This window comes from Coenobita brevimanus, chromosome 29 (assembly GCF_032717465.1).
Source record: "Coenobita brevimanus isolate Jiangsu-jjx chromosome 29, ASM3271746v2, whole genome shotgun sequence".
Taxonomy (NCBI): Eukaryota; Metazoa; Arthropoda; class Malacostraca; order Decapoda; family Coenobitidae; genus Coenobita; species Coenobita brevimanus.
This window is the reverse complement of record NC_136982.1, coordinates 41,570,885-41,582,574: the sequence shown is the minus strand read 5'-3', so window position 1 is coordinate 41,582,574 and position 11,690 is coordinate 41,570,885.

Below are 11,690 nucleotides of genomic sequence, written 5' to 3'. Positions count from 1 at the left end.
TACCTATCACAGTGACTGTAAAGTTGTTTGAGTTATTACAGTTGGTACACTGTAAATATTGATTTCTGTTATTTTTGAGGGTTACCATTTCAGACCTGGATCTACACTGTATACAGAACATCATTTAAGAAAAGAATGATAAATTGCTCATTGTAGAACTGACAGCCAGCATTTTTTTTTTTTTTTTTCATGTATATTAATGATGATATCAAACAGAAACTTTCAATACTGTACTACAACTGAATTAAGAATAACAGTACCAGTACACTACAGGAGGCTGTTGATACTTCATAAGTCTAAATTGTTAATCTGTTATTTAAATTAAGTAGTTCAGGGAGCTGTTGCCTCTCCTGACACTGAGAGGGCTCTCCCTACATGCTAAAGGATCTTTGTATGCAGCATGTTTAGGAGTATAATGCTGTATGGTAGTGAGACCTGGGCAGTAAAGGAAGAGGATATTCGCAGGCTCAAACATACAGATATGTCAATGATTAGTTGCATGTGCAGTGCGTCCCTGAGTGCAAGGTCTGGGGAGACTAGGTTTACGATGGAAGAGTTGAGAGGTAGAATGGGACTAGAGTGTATTCGTGTTGTGATGAGGAGAGATAGATTGAGGTGGTTTGGGCATGTGGAGAGGATGGGGGATGATAATTGGGTGCAGAAAGTGAGAAGCATTAATATTAGGGGTGGAGTTGTGAGGGGTAGACCAAAAAAGACCTGGGATGAGGTCATTAAGCGTGACCTCAGGATTAAGGAACTGAACAGGGAGGCTGCCAGAGATCGAGCAGAGTGGAGAGCTGCCATTAGGTGACCAAGGCCAATGCATGCCAGCATGTTGGAGCCTTCAAAAATGAAATGAAAAGTTGTTGTCATTTTTTCGACAAGGAGAGTATGTTTCACCCGTTTGTTCTCTCCAACAAGGAGGGTGTGTTTTCACCCCTGTTTGTTCTCTCTGACAAGGAGAGTATGTTTTCATCCCTGTTTGTTTGTTTGTGTATTAACAGGATTACTCAAAAACTGAAAGAGAGATTTGGACCAGATTTGATGGGTAGATAGCCCATGTCCCAGGGTACAATCCATTAACTTTTGGGACCGATGTTTGTTAGTTTGTTTGTCTGTTAGCAGGATTACTCAAAAACTAAGAGAGAGATCTGGACCAAATTTGGTGAGTAGATAGCCCATGTCCCAGGGAACAATTGATTAGCTGTTGTGACCGATCTGGATCGGATTACAGATTCTGGATCCAGACGCACTTTTTGTGAAACCCTAATCAATGATGAGAAAACATAACCCCGTATGAAGAGTGGTTTGGAAATTACGTTGCCTTTGTCGGAGAGATGCGCCTCACTGATTGCCCCTTCTAGTTAGTTTGTTTATTAGTTTGTCTGTTAGCAGGATTACTCAGAAACTATTGTACTTTAAACAAGAGATTTGGACCTAATTTGGTGGGTAGATAGCCCATGTCCCAGGGAACAATCAGTTAACTTTTGGGACCAGCCTGGATCATATTACAGATTCTGGATTCGGAAAATACTTTCTGCAAAACCCTAATCAGTGATGAGAAAAGCTATTATGAAGAGTGGTTTGGAAATTATGTTGCCCTTGTCGGAGAGATGCGCTCCACTGAGTGCCCCTCTAGTAGACCTGTTTAACCCCTTCAAGCTGATGATATGCTTTCACTTTGCTTCCTGCTATCTACAGACAGTTTTGTTCAGTTTAGGAAGGCCATCTTGTACTGAAGGAGTTAATGCAAACCACATCTGTTGAATAAAACTTTCTAGAAGTACAGTACTGTCGTTAAAAAAAAAAATTGTGTGAAGTAATGAAAATGGCTTCATAACGTTGGATTAAACAGATCTATTTATCTCTCTATAGCCAGACGCCATGATCCTGTAAGGGGTGGCCGTTCGTCTCTGAGTTTGTTTAACGGGGAGGGGCATTATCCCTCTGCCAACCCACTTTTTGACTCACAGGGAATACGTATGGGTTGGTTATGGGGTTACCACCCAGCATTGTAAACAGTTTCATGGCTTATGGGAAATCATTTGGCTTGTCACTAATCAAAAGCCACCTGGTAAGGAAAGAAGAGTAATAAAAAGTGACAGGAAAGATGGGAAAAACAGAGAGGAGGGCAGACACAGAAAGCGAATGATAAAGGTGAAGGAAGATGTAGGCAGCACTACATCAAGTGAGTGGATGATGGTCACTACCACTGCCACGTATGTATATATTAAACAGATAAACTTAGATAATGCAACGCCAAGGTTTTTCCATCATCCAGGACTCGGCAAGTTTCATTGGAATGGTGTACAGTAATTTTATAGTTCTGGTGTAGTATTAATCTTGGTATTTTCAGTGCCTGTTATTCAGCCTGGGCAGAATTTTCAAACTAGAGGAGTTAGAGGCTCCCTTAACCCTTCCCTGAGAGGGGGGTCTCTCCTGTGCATAATATCACTTGGAAGGAGCGAGAATAAATTGAAAAAGACATCACAGGACAGAAGAGGTTACTCTTATAGTACTATAGTTGGCACTTTGTATGGCCATCACTATAGAAAAGAAAATCCTGTACTATACCTTAATCCCTTCCCTGTGATGACAGTTTTCATTTTATTTGGGTTACCATCAGACTGTTGTATTCATCTCGGGAAGGACTTGTAAAAGTGAAGGAGTTTGTGAAGGCCATATTTAACCTCTCCTAGTTGCAAAATTGAATAAAATCTCTTGGTAGCAAAAACAAAAAAAATTATATCCTCAGGAGAAGTGGCTAAAAGCTCTAAAATTTCACAGGCCAAATGATGTTTAATGTTTTCTTGACACTAATTCCATGAAAGCAGGGGGATGTCCTTTTTGCTTTATTTTTAGTGTTTTCAGAGAGTTTTATTGAACCTGGATATGCATCAAACAGGAAGGTTTAGGTTAGGTGTAAACTGCTTCAATACAAGGCCTAAGTTAAATAAAACTGTTTGATAGCAGCAGGAATAAACTAAAAATGATGTTACCCAGACTTAGAGAGATAACATGAAAGGTTTTTATTGCCACCAACTTTGGTCCATTGATTTTTTTTTTTTTTTTTTTATAATGGTATATTATGGTAAAGTACTACATTACTGTTGAAAGTTATATACATGAACACCATGCCATGTGAAATATTTGTCTTTTCCATACAGTTAAGCCACCAGACCACCAGGCGCCTTATGATTGTACTGTAGGTTCCTGTATTCCATCACGTAATGCCACCAAGGGGAGTAGGTTGGTCATCTACCCTTGACTTCTTTAATAATGCAGTTGTTTAGTATATTCTTATTGCTTCCTGATGGTTTTACCCAACTTAAGAGACCTCTCATACTATTGGAATTAATGAATTATATATGTATCCCCTCCAGTCCCAAGAGTCTGTCATCAGGTGAATAAAGTTGTCTCTGAGTAGATATTTTCAAACCATAAATTATCTTTGTGATAAACTGTCTGTCGAGGAAAATTATGTCATAAACTGTCAGTCCAGTAATATTTTTATTATTATTATTGCTATATCTGGATAAGTATGATCAGCTCAGGGTATTTTTATTTTTTTTAGCAAATGACTCACTTAAAACCCTAGCCTATCTAATCCCGTTTCAGTTTGAAAAAATCTCCAAGTGAGGGTAGCTGAAATTAAGTGAAAATGTCACTGAATTGAAGAGGTTATTACAAAAATAGTGCTAGTCACAGGGAAGTGGTATGGAAAAAGAGGTAGAGCTATAGTATTGTCTGTTCTACCACTGAGCTATGAAAAATAAGGTGCAAAAAGAATATAAATCTGTAGGTTAAGATGGATGAACTAAGCAAGTGTGAATTATAAGCAGAAACTGTGGGTAATAACACTGAATTTTTCTTTTAACTTGTGGTATCGGTATTTTATGAGCATTTCCTTGTTGTATGTTATTGAGTGCCTCTGTTCAGATATTTTTTATCCCTTTTATTTTATTCTTGTTGTTTCCAGATTTTATTTAGCTGGAGAAAGTTTTTGAACTGGAGGGATCAGTTATATATATTTTTAATTAACTCCTACCTCACTCAAGATCTTTCTGAAGTTGTATAAAATTGTCTGGTAGTAGCCTAATTAACCTGTACCACGCTAGAAACGTAGATCTACATTCCCTTTAAAAAACGCCGGTGACGCAGATCTATGTCCTGTAGTATCGAGAAGTTATTGCAAGCAACTGAAGTAAAATGGAAGGTAATATCGTATCTTGCTAACTTCACACATTTCTCCACTACACTTACAACACTGATTTAGGAGCACGGGAGGCGAGTGAGTCTTCACAGCCACTCTGCTCTTTCTGCAGCCTTGAAGATTTCAGAGGTCGAGTGGTACCAACCTGGCTCGATTCAACCTGTTTTTTGCATTGCCAGACGCCATGTATCCCACACGGGGTGGCCAAGGGCTTCGAGTTAATTGTTTTACAGGGAGGGGCACTAATCCTCCACCAACCCCACTTGACACGTAGGGATGCCAACAGCATCTGGTGTTCCCAGGCGGTCACCCATCCAAGTACTAACACCTGTTTTTTGGCTTTGTTGATTACTTTTATTAGTGCCAGAGATCCTATATTGATGTATTAAGCCCACCATTTACCCACACAAAAAAATCCAAAATTGGTTCACAAGCTCACAGACACTGCGGTCTCGGTAACCTTGAAGATTTCAAAGGTAGAGTGGTACCAACCTGACTCGATTCAACCAACTTCCTGGCATTGGTGATTACTTTTATTGGTGCCAGGGATCTTATATTGATGTATTAAGCCCATTTATCGAGAAAAAAAAAAAAAAATCCAAATTCGGTTCACAAGCTCACAGCCACTCTCCTCTCTCAGTAACCTCGAAGATTTCAAAGATAGAGTGATACCAACCTGGCTCGATTCAACCAGCTATCTGGTTTTAGTGATTACTTTTATTGGTGCCAGGAATCTTGTATTGATGTATTAAGCCCATTTTGCCAGAAGAAAAAAAATCCAAAATTGGCCGGCGTAGGGGGGTATATTTTTTTTTTTTTTTTTTTTCAGCGCGGTACGAGTTAAAATGAAAAAGATGTGATGGGGATTAAATTTCCAGCCCCAGTGATATTTTTAAAAAGTTTGTTTGTATTATCACCACATGATTTTGTTAACTTTGAGAAGACCTCCTTTAGTGAAGGAGTTATGAAGGCTAAATCTACCCCCTCCAGTTTGAAAGGATTTGCCTAAATTGAATATAAACATCAGGAGATAGCAAGAATAAAACAGAAAAGATGTGACCATTTTGAAAGGGTCCGTGGCTCTTTGACTGCAGTGTTTGTGGTGCTGGGTTGAGTGCAGGTCGTAAGTTTGGTTTGAGGTTGAGGGATTTTCATATAAATTGTTATTGTTATTTACCTTATAATAGTGAGTGTTTTGTTGGTTTACTTTTTTTATACAGTATAACCATGTACCAGGTATTTATTATGGAAAATGTTACCCAGTTGTAATAACTGGATGATGATAAGATTTCTTTACGTGATGTCTCATATGAAAGTTTCGATAAATACTGTATTGAACTACTGTAGTTGCATTGATTTTTTCCTCAGAGACTGGCATCAGTACATGTATCCTATCTGTTGGAATTAGGTTCATTACAACAACAGTCTATTTATGATATAGGTTAGTTTAGTTTGTGGCCACTGTGTTAATATTGTAGTCTTCTGTAGTTGCACAGATTGGTCAGGGGAGGTTATTTATAGCTTTATGGAATATGTTTCACAGAGTTAGATCACTGTCAAGCAGTTTGTGTTATAGAACTTATGCATATACAGTGCAATATATAATTTTATCAAGCACTCTCTTATTACAGTAAGACCTTCTTAAGTCAGCATAATAGGGGGCTGAGGCCTTGCCAACTTAAGCAGAGTGCCGACTTATGAGAATCACCCCCCCCCCCTGCGCCCCAAAGAAAACAAAACAAAGTGTTTAAGGTCACTAAACATGTTTGCATACAGTAGTAGGGTGTAATCCAGGCGTAGAGGAGGCCTTTTAGTAGGATGTAGAGGTGTTTGGGGGGCTCAAGATCACTTCTGTTTTTCTAACCATAACCACACTTAACATACTGTGCACTTAATCACACATAACATGCTGTACACTATGCAGGCCTTTATCACTAATTTACATCACTTTTATTAAAAATTATTGAATTACTTTGCTGAGCTTAACATACACTTTATATACGGTACACTTATTCACTGCTATCACTTAATCACCATCACTGTCAAAAATTATTCTCAGGTAAGTCTGAGGAAATACTGCTGAGTAAACTGTGGGAAGACTCTCGGCTGGTGGAGGGTTGGGGTTCCCTGGGTACTGGCTTTCTCTTGAAAAAGTCAGAGATTTTACTTTGCTTCTGAGCAGCATACTGTTTCATGATCACACTAGCTCTGATATCTCTGAGCACAGGGTAATATTTATCAAAGTCATCATACATGATGCGCTGCGTCTCTGTATGTTTATACCACCTAAGTCGGTATATTGCCGGCCAACAACTAATGTGCCGACTTAATTTTGACTTCTACAAGTCTGAATGGGATAGCCTGATTCATAGCGCCTCACATGATGCCGAGTTTGGGTTGTTATTAATCGGCATTTTGCCAACTTAGGATCAGTTTTGCCTTCTCTCTCTCTCTCTCTCTCTCTCTCTCTCTCTCTCTTTTTTTTTTTTGCCACGTCAGTTTTCAGAAATTATTTTTTGAATAAATATCTTGGAGCTGTGCCGACTTATACATAATTCCGTCTGAGGGAAAGCTGACAAAGGGAAGCTTTACTGTAACTGTCTTTAGTTGCAAATGGTAAATGGTTGACACATCACCATAATGGAAACTCTTTAAACTCACCATGAATACTGTTTGTTAATTGACTTAACATGAGCTTAGCAACACTGTAACTGAAACCATTTTGGTAACGTCTGTAAAAAAAAAAAAAAAAAAATGCGGACCACAAGTGGGTGTTATATTCATTCAATTAATGAAGAGGTTCATGAGGATGATGTGTTGTGGTGACTATCTGCCCATGTGTTAATATTCTCTTGTCCTACTTCAATTTATGTTACTGTAGCATTTCATTAGAGATGCATAGGGAAAGTAAGGGAAAATTTGATTCACATGCCAGCATTTAAGTGAAAATAGCATTATCGCAACTTGGTTAAATTGTATAAATGAATGATTTTCTCAGTTGTTGAAGAAATGTGCACTTGAAAAGTGTAATGCAGAGCAGAAAATTGTTATTTATATTGCCACCTGAGCTTCCTGAAGAATAGCAGACTCTTGTCTTCACATACACACATTTGGTGACTACTTGCTTTAACTCTAACACAAACCTCTTTAAAAAAAATTACACATTATTAGATACTGTTCTGTATTTAACAAGTGCTTTATGGGATTATTTTAAAAAAATGGATAAAGGTATTGTAACAGGTTTAAGGCATTATTTATCTAGTCATATCTTCAGACTACTACTCATGCATTCTGTTAAGATGTATTTGTTAGTTAATATTAGAAGGTAGTACATCATATACAGTACTTGACTGATATTACTGAAATTCTAACTTTGATTATTTGTACTGCATCTGTGTAATATAACTGAGTTCTTTAATATACCAGTGATGAAAGATAGAAAACTTTGCTGACCTCTTTAATTCAATGATTATATAAATACTGTATAATATATATATATATATATATATATTTTGTTAATTTTCGTACCTACAGGCAGTCTTATTCAATTTATAAGAGACGTGTCAAACTGAAGCAGTTAAATGTTACCTTCATTAACCCCTTGACTACATGTCTCCCAGTGTTGAATATTATTATCTGGAGGTAGCAAGAATAAGTCGGTTAAATACATCATGCGCTTAAAAGTAGTAAGTGTACAGTGTGAATTTTATGAAGTATGAATTTAATTGTGAGGGAGATGCAGGGTGGGTCAGTGGATGTTGGAGCGGCCCTGGTGAGAGGGGGCAGTGTGTGGAAGCTCCCTGTGCTGTTGTTTGCAAACGATGCTGTGTTGTTGGGTGGAGACGGGGGGAAGCTGCAGGGCTTGATGAGTGGTAGATGGAACGAAATCTGAAGGTGAATGTAGGGAAGAGTAAAGTGATGGTCTTCGAGAGAAATGAAGTAACTGAATGTACAATGAGGTTGGATGAGGAGGATATGGAAAATGTGAGTGCTTTTAAGTACTTGGGTAATGTGATGAGTAAGGATGGAAGTTTAGAGGGTGAAGTGCTTGAACGGGAACAACAAGGAAGAAAAGTTCCTGGTTCTTTGAAAGCAGTGATAAGAAACAGGGAAGAGAGCATGGAAGTAAAAAATTCGCTGCATGACAGTATTGGGATACCAACTCTAACATATGGAAGCGAAGCTTGGACCTTGTTGGAGGGACACAGGTTGAGAGTGAGGACAGTGGAAATGAGTTATCTGAGAGGAGCATGTGGAGCCACATGGAGAGGCAGACTGACAAATGAGGAAGTGAAGAAGCATTGTGATGTGGATGTGATAGGAAGAGTTAGGAGATGAACACTGAGGTGGTTTGGTCACGTGGAGAGGATGGAGAGAGAGACTGACAAGGAGAGTGTATGTGAGTGAGGTGGAGGAAGGGAGAGGGGGGGGAGGCCAAGGATGAGATGGAGGGATGGAGTGGAGAGGTATATGAGAGAGAGGGGTGTGAGCTGGGAGCAGGGCAGTGAAATGGTGGGGTACAGGGCAACATGGAGGTGATTTGTTTTTGGCCACCCCTTCCAGGATTAAGGCATCTTGCAATAGATAGATAGAAAGGTAGATGAATTTAACTGAATGATGGATTACAAGCACCAGGTATCAAAGGCCATATGACATTAATTCAAAGCAGAGACATGACAAGCAGTGGAATAGAAACAGCAAAGGAGAAAGAGAGAATGGCAAGAAAAGGTAAAAACACAGTAAAAGATAAGACACTGTGTAGATAAGCTGTTTATAAAGTATAAATAATACTATGCAAATAAGCATCGTTTGTGTGTGTGTGTGTGTCTCTGTCTGTCCACATTTGGCCCCCTTGGATTTCGACGTGCCATACATCAAAAGACACACAACGATGAGCTGACAATGATGGGGTAAATTGTAATTGTTTGTGGTGGGTTGCACGTGAGCTATGTGCACTTTTGTGCCTGAATTTTTTTATACCTGGCACTAGCAATTCATTATTCACTTCAGTTCAGGTGACTCGAACAGGACACATGTCATTGGAGAGCCTTGGCTCGGTAGACCACCAATCATTGAAAAAAATTTGTTAAAGGCAACACGGCTAATGCATTACACCAGTACATAGCATGAAAGCCCACACTTGATCTCCCTGCATGCACTAGATTACTGTCCCACACAGAAGAAAACCCACATGTGGAAGAGGAGTAGAATCCATTCCTAAATTGATAAAAATCATCTGGATGTGGTAACAGTAAACCATAAAATATGTCACATTAATCAAGGGGTTAAGAAAATTGAATGGAGAGCTGTATTGTTATATCTCTGATGTTTAAAAAAGTCCTGGATCAGTACTGTACTAATATATTTACCATAGCTTACTAATTATATTCAAAGCTGAAGTCCAGTAATTGAAATGCCAAACCTCACTTCTTTTGAATGTTATTGTATGCAGTGGGTTGGGTTAACCATTTCATTTTGATGACTTTTTCATTTTATGCTTGCATAAAATATTTACATCCACTGTTATACCCAGACATTTGTATACAGCTTTGAAGAGACTTTTTGAACAAAAAATATTAACTAAACCATTATCCTGTTCACTACAGGAGTTCACAAAAGTTAAATAAAATAGTCTGAAGGTAGAAAGAAAAAAAAAAGGAAAAATCATCGTCAGACTGATGGGGTTAAGGTAGTTACTGTAACAAAATATGAACACAGAAGTTGTGAATGAAAATGGGACACCAAGGAACGAATTAAATGAATGGCATAAATTTACTGCTGGTGGTAGGTGGGGGTGCTCACCATCTACTCACTTGACGTAGTGTTGCTCTCAGGTGACTACCTTTTCCTCTCTTCTTTCATTATTTCCTGCCTTCCCCATCTGTCTTTCTTTCCTTTTCTTTCTTTCCTCTTCCTTCTGTCTTCAGGTGAATCTACACTGACTGACAAGCTAAATGGTTTCTTCTACACCAGGAAACCATTTAATATGCTGGGTGGTAACCATATGATAAACTATGGTGCCTGGTGGTTTAGTGGGAAATCAAGGTGCTCCAGCTGAATTCAGCCTGTTTATATCCAAGGGGTGGTTGGGGTTTATTGCTTATGTAATGCCACTCAGGGATGAGTGAGGCTGGTTATTCATCTTCAGTGCCAAGACCAACTTGCTTAGTTCTGAGCTCCTATGCTCCTCATGGGGCAACACAGGCTTAGATAATGGATGGATGTCTGGATAAATTTACTGTATATCAGCCTTTTTAATCCAGTGATGCTTTTTTTTAATCCTATTCTTGCTACCACTGTATGATTTTATTCAATGAGAACCTTTTGTAGTGAGGAAAGTGATGAATTTTGTATGCATCTCCTCTGTCTAAAATGTCTTCCTTAAGGTCAGTTAAGTCACTCAAAGATAGCAAGAATGAAACAGAATAAGTTACTGGATCGCTGGGGTTAGTATACAGCTCACAGTTCACACAAGAAATATTTTACCAGTACAGTAGTTAGTTTTCATAAGCAGTAATATATATTTTCCCTTCAGAGCTTTTCTGTATAATCGCAATATAATGTACATCATTAAGAGTATTGAATTTCTTTGTCCTATCATTACCATCTTGCGTTTCCATTTTTGGACTGCCTCATGACCAGTTATTAGGATTAACCCTCCACCTTTTAAACCTGTTCCCTTCTTCCTGACCACCTCAATGTTCATGTTTCCTTGAGCAGCTGGTTAGCCCCCTAAACCCATTAACTCATGTTTGTCTACACTCCCAAGTCCTCTCCCACCCTCTACATCTAATCCCTTCTCCCAGACTACCTCAACCTTCTTGTTTCCTTGAGCGGCTGGTTGAATCTGTCTGGCCATTACTCTCATGCCTTCTGCTCCCCACTCGACATCACAGGTATTCTTACACCCACTGTCCTAACAGAAATAGCAGCCAATCCTCCTCCCCCACTCTGGCATACAAACCACACCCCACCACTACTTGATGGTTATGTCCTGAGGTCACAGGTGTATCATCTGCTGGGGATATGGCATACATATACAAATACAGTCTATCAAATGAGATCCAAGTACAGGCATGTGTAACAGTTCATGCTGGATTGTATATCTTTGCTAAACAAAATACCTCGGGTTAACTTTGCTTAAGTTAAAGAGAATATTCCCTACCAAAAATCACTTCTTAATATAGCACCTGCATATGGTAGAAAAAAAAAAGGGGGGGGTGGGGGGTTCTTCAAACAAAGTTATACAATATATTTATGCTGTCCACCATAAGTACCATAGTTAAAAATATACAGTACTGTACATCACACAGGAATGCTGTATCTTTAACCATAGTGCAAAAATATTAGTTCAAGTATTGTACTGATAATAAATATAACTGAGGTAGAGGGTCTTTATAAAGCAGGTGCTGCTGGGAGCTAAAGTATGAATAAACAGAACACATTAAGTAAACTACATATGTTTCAGAGTATACAG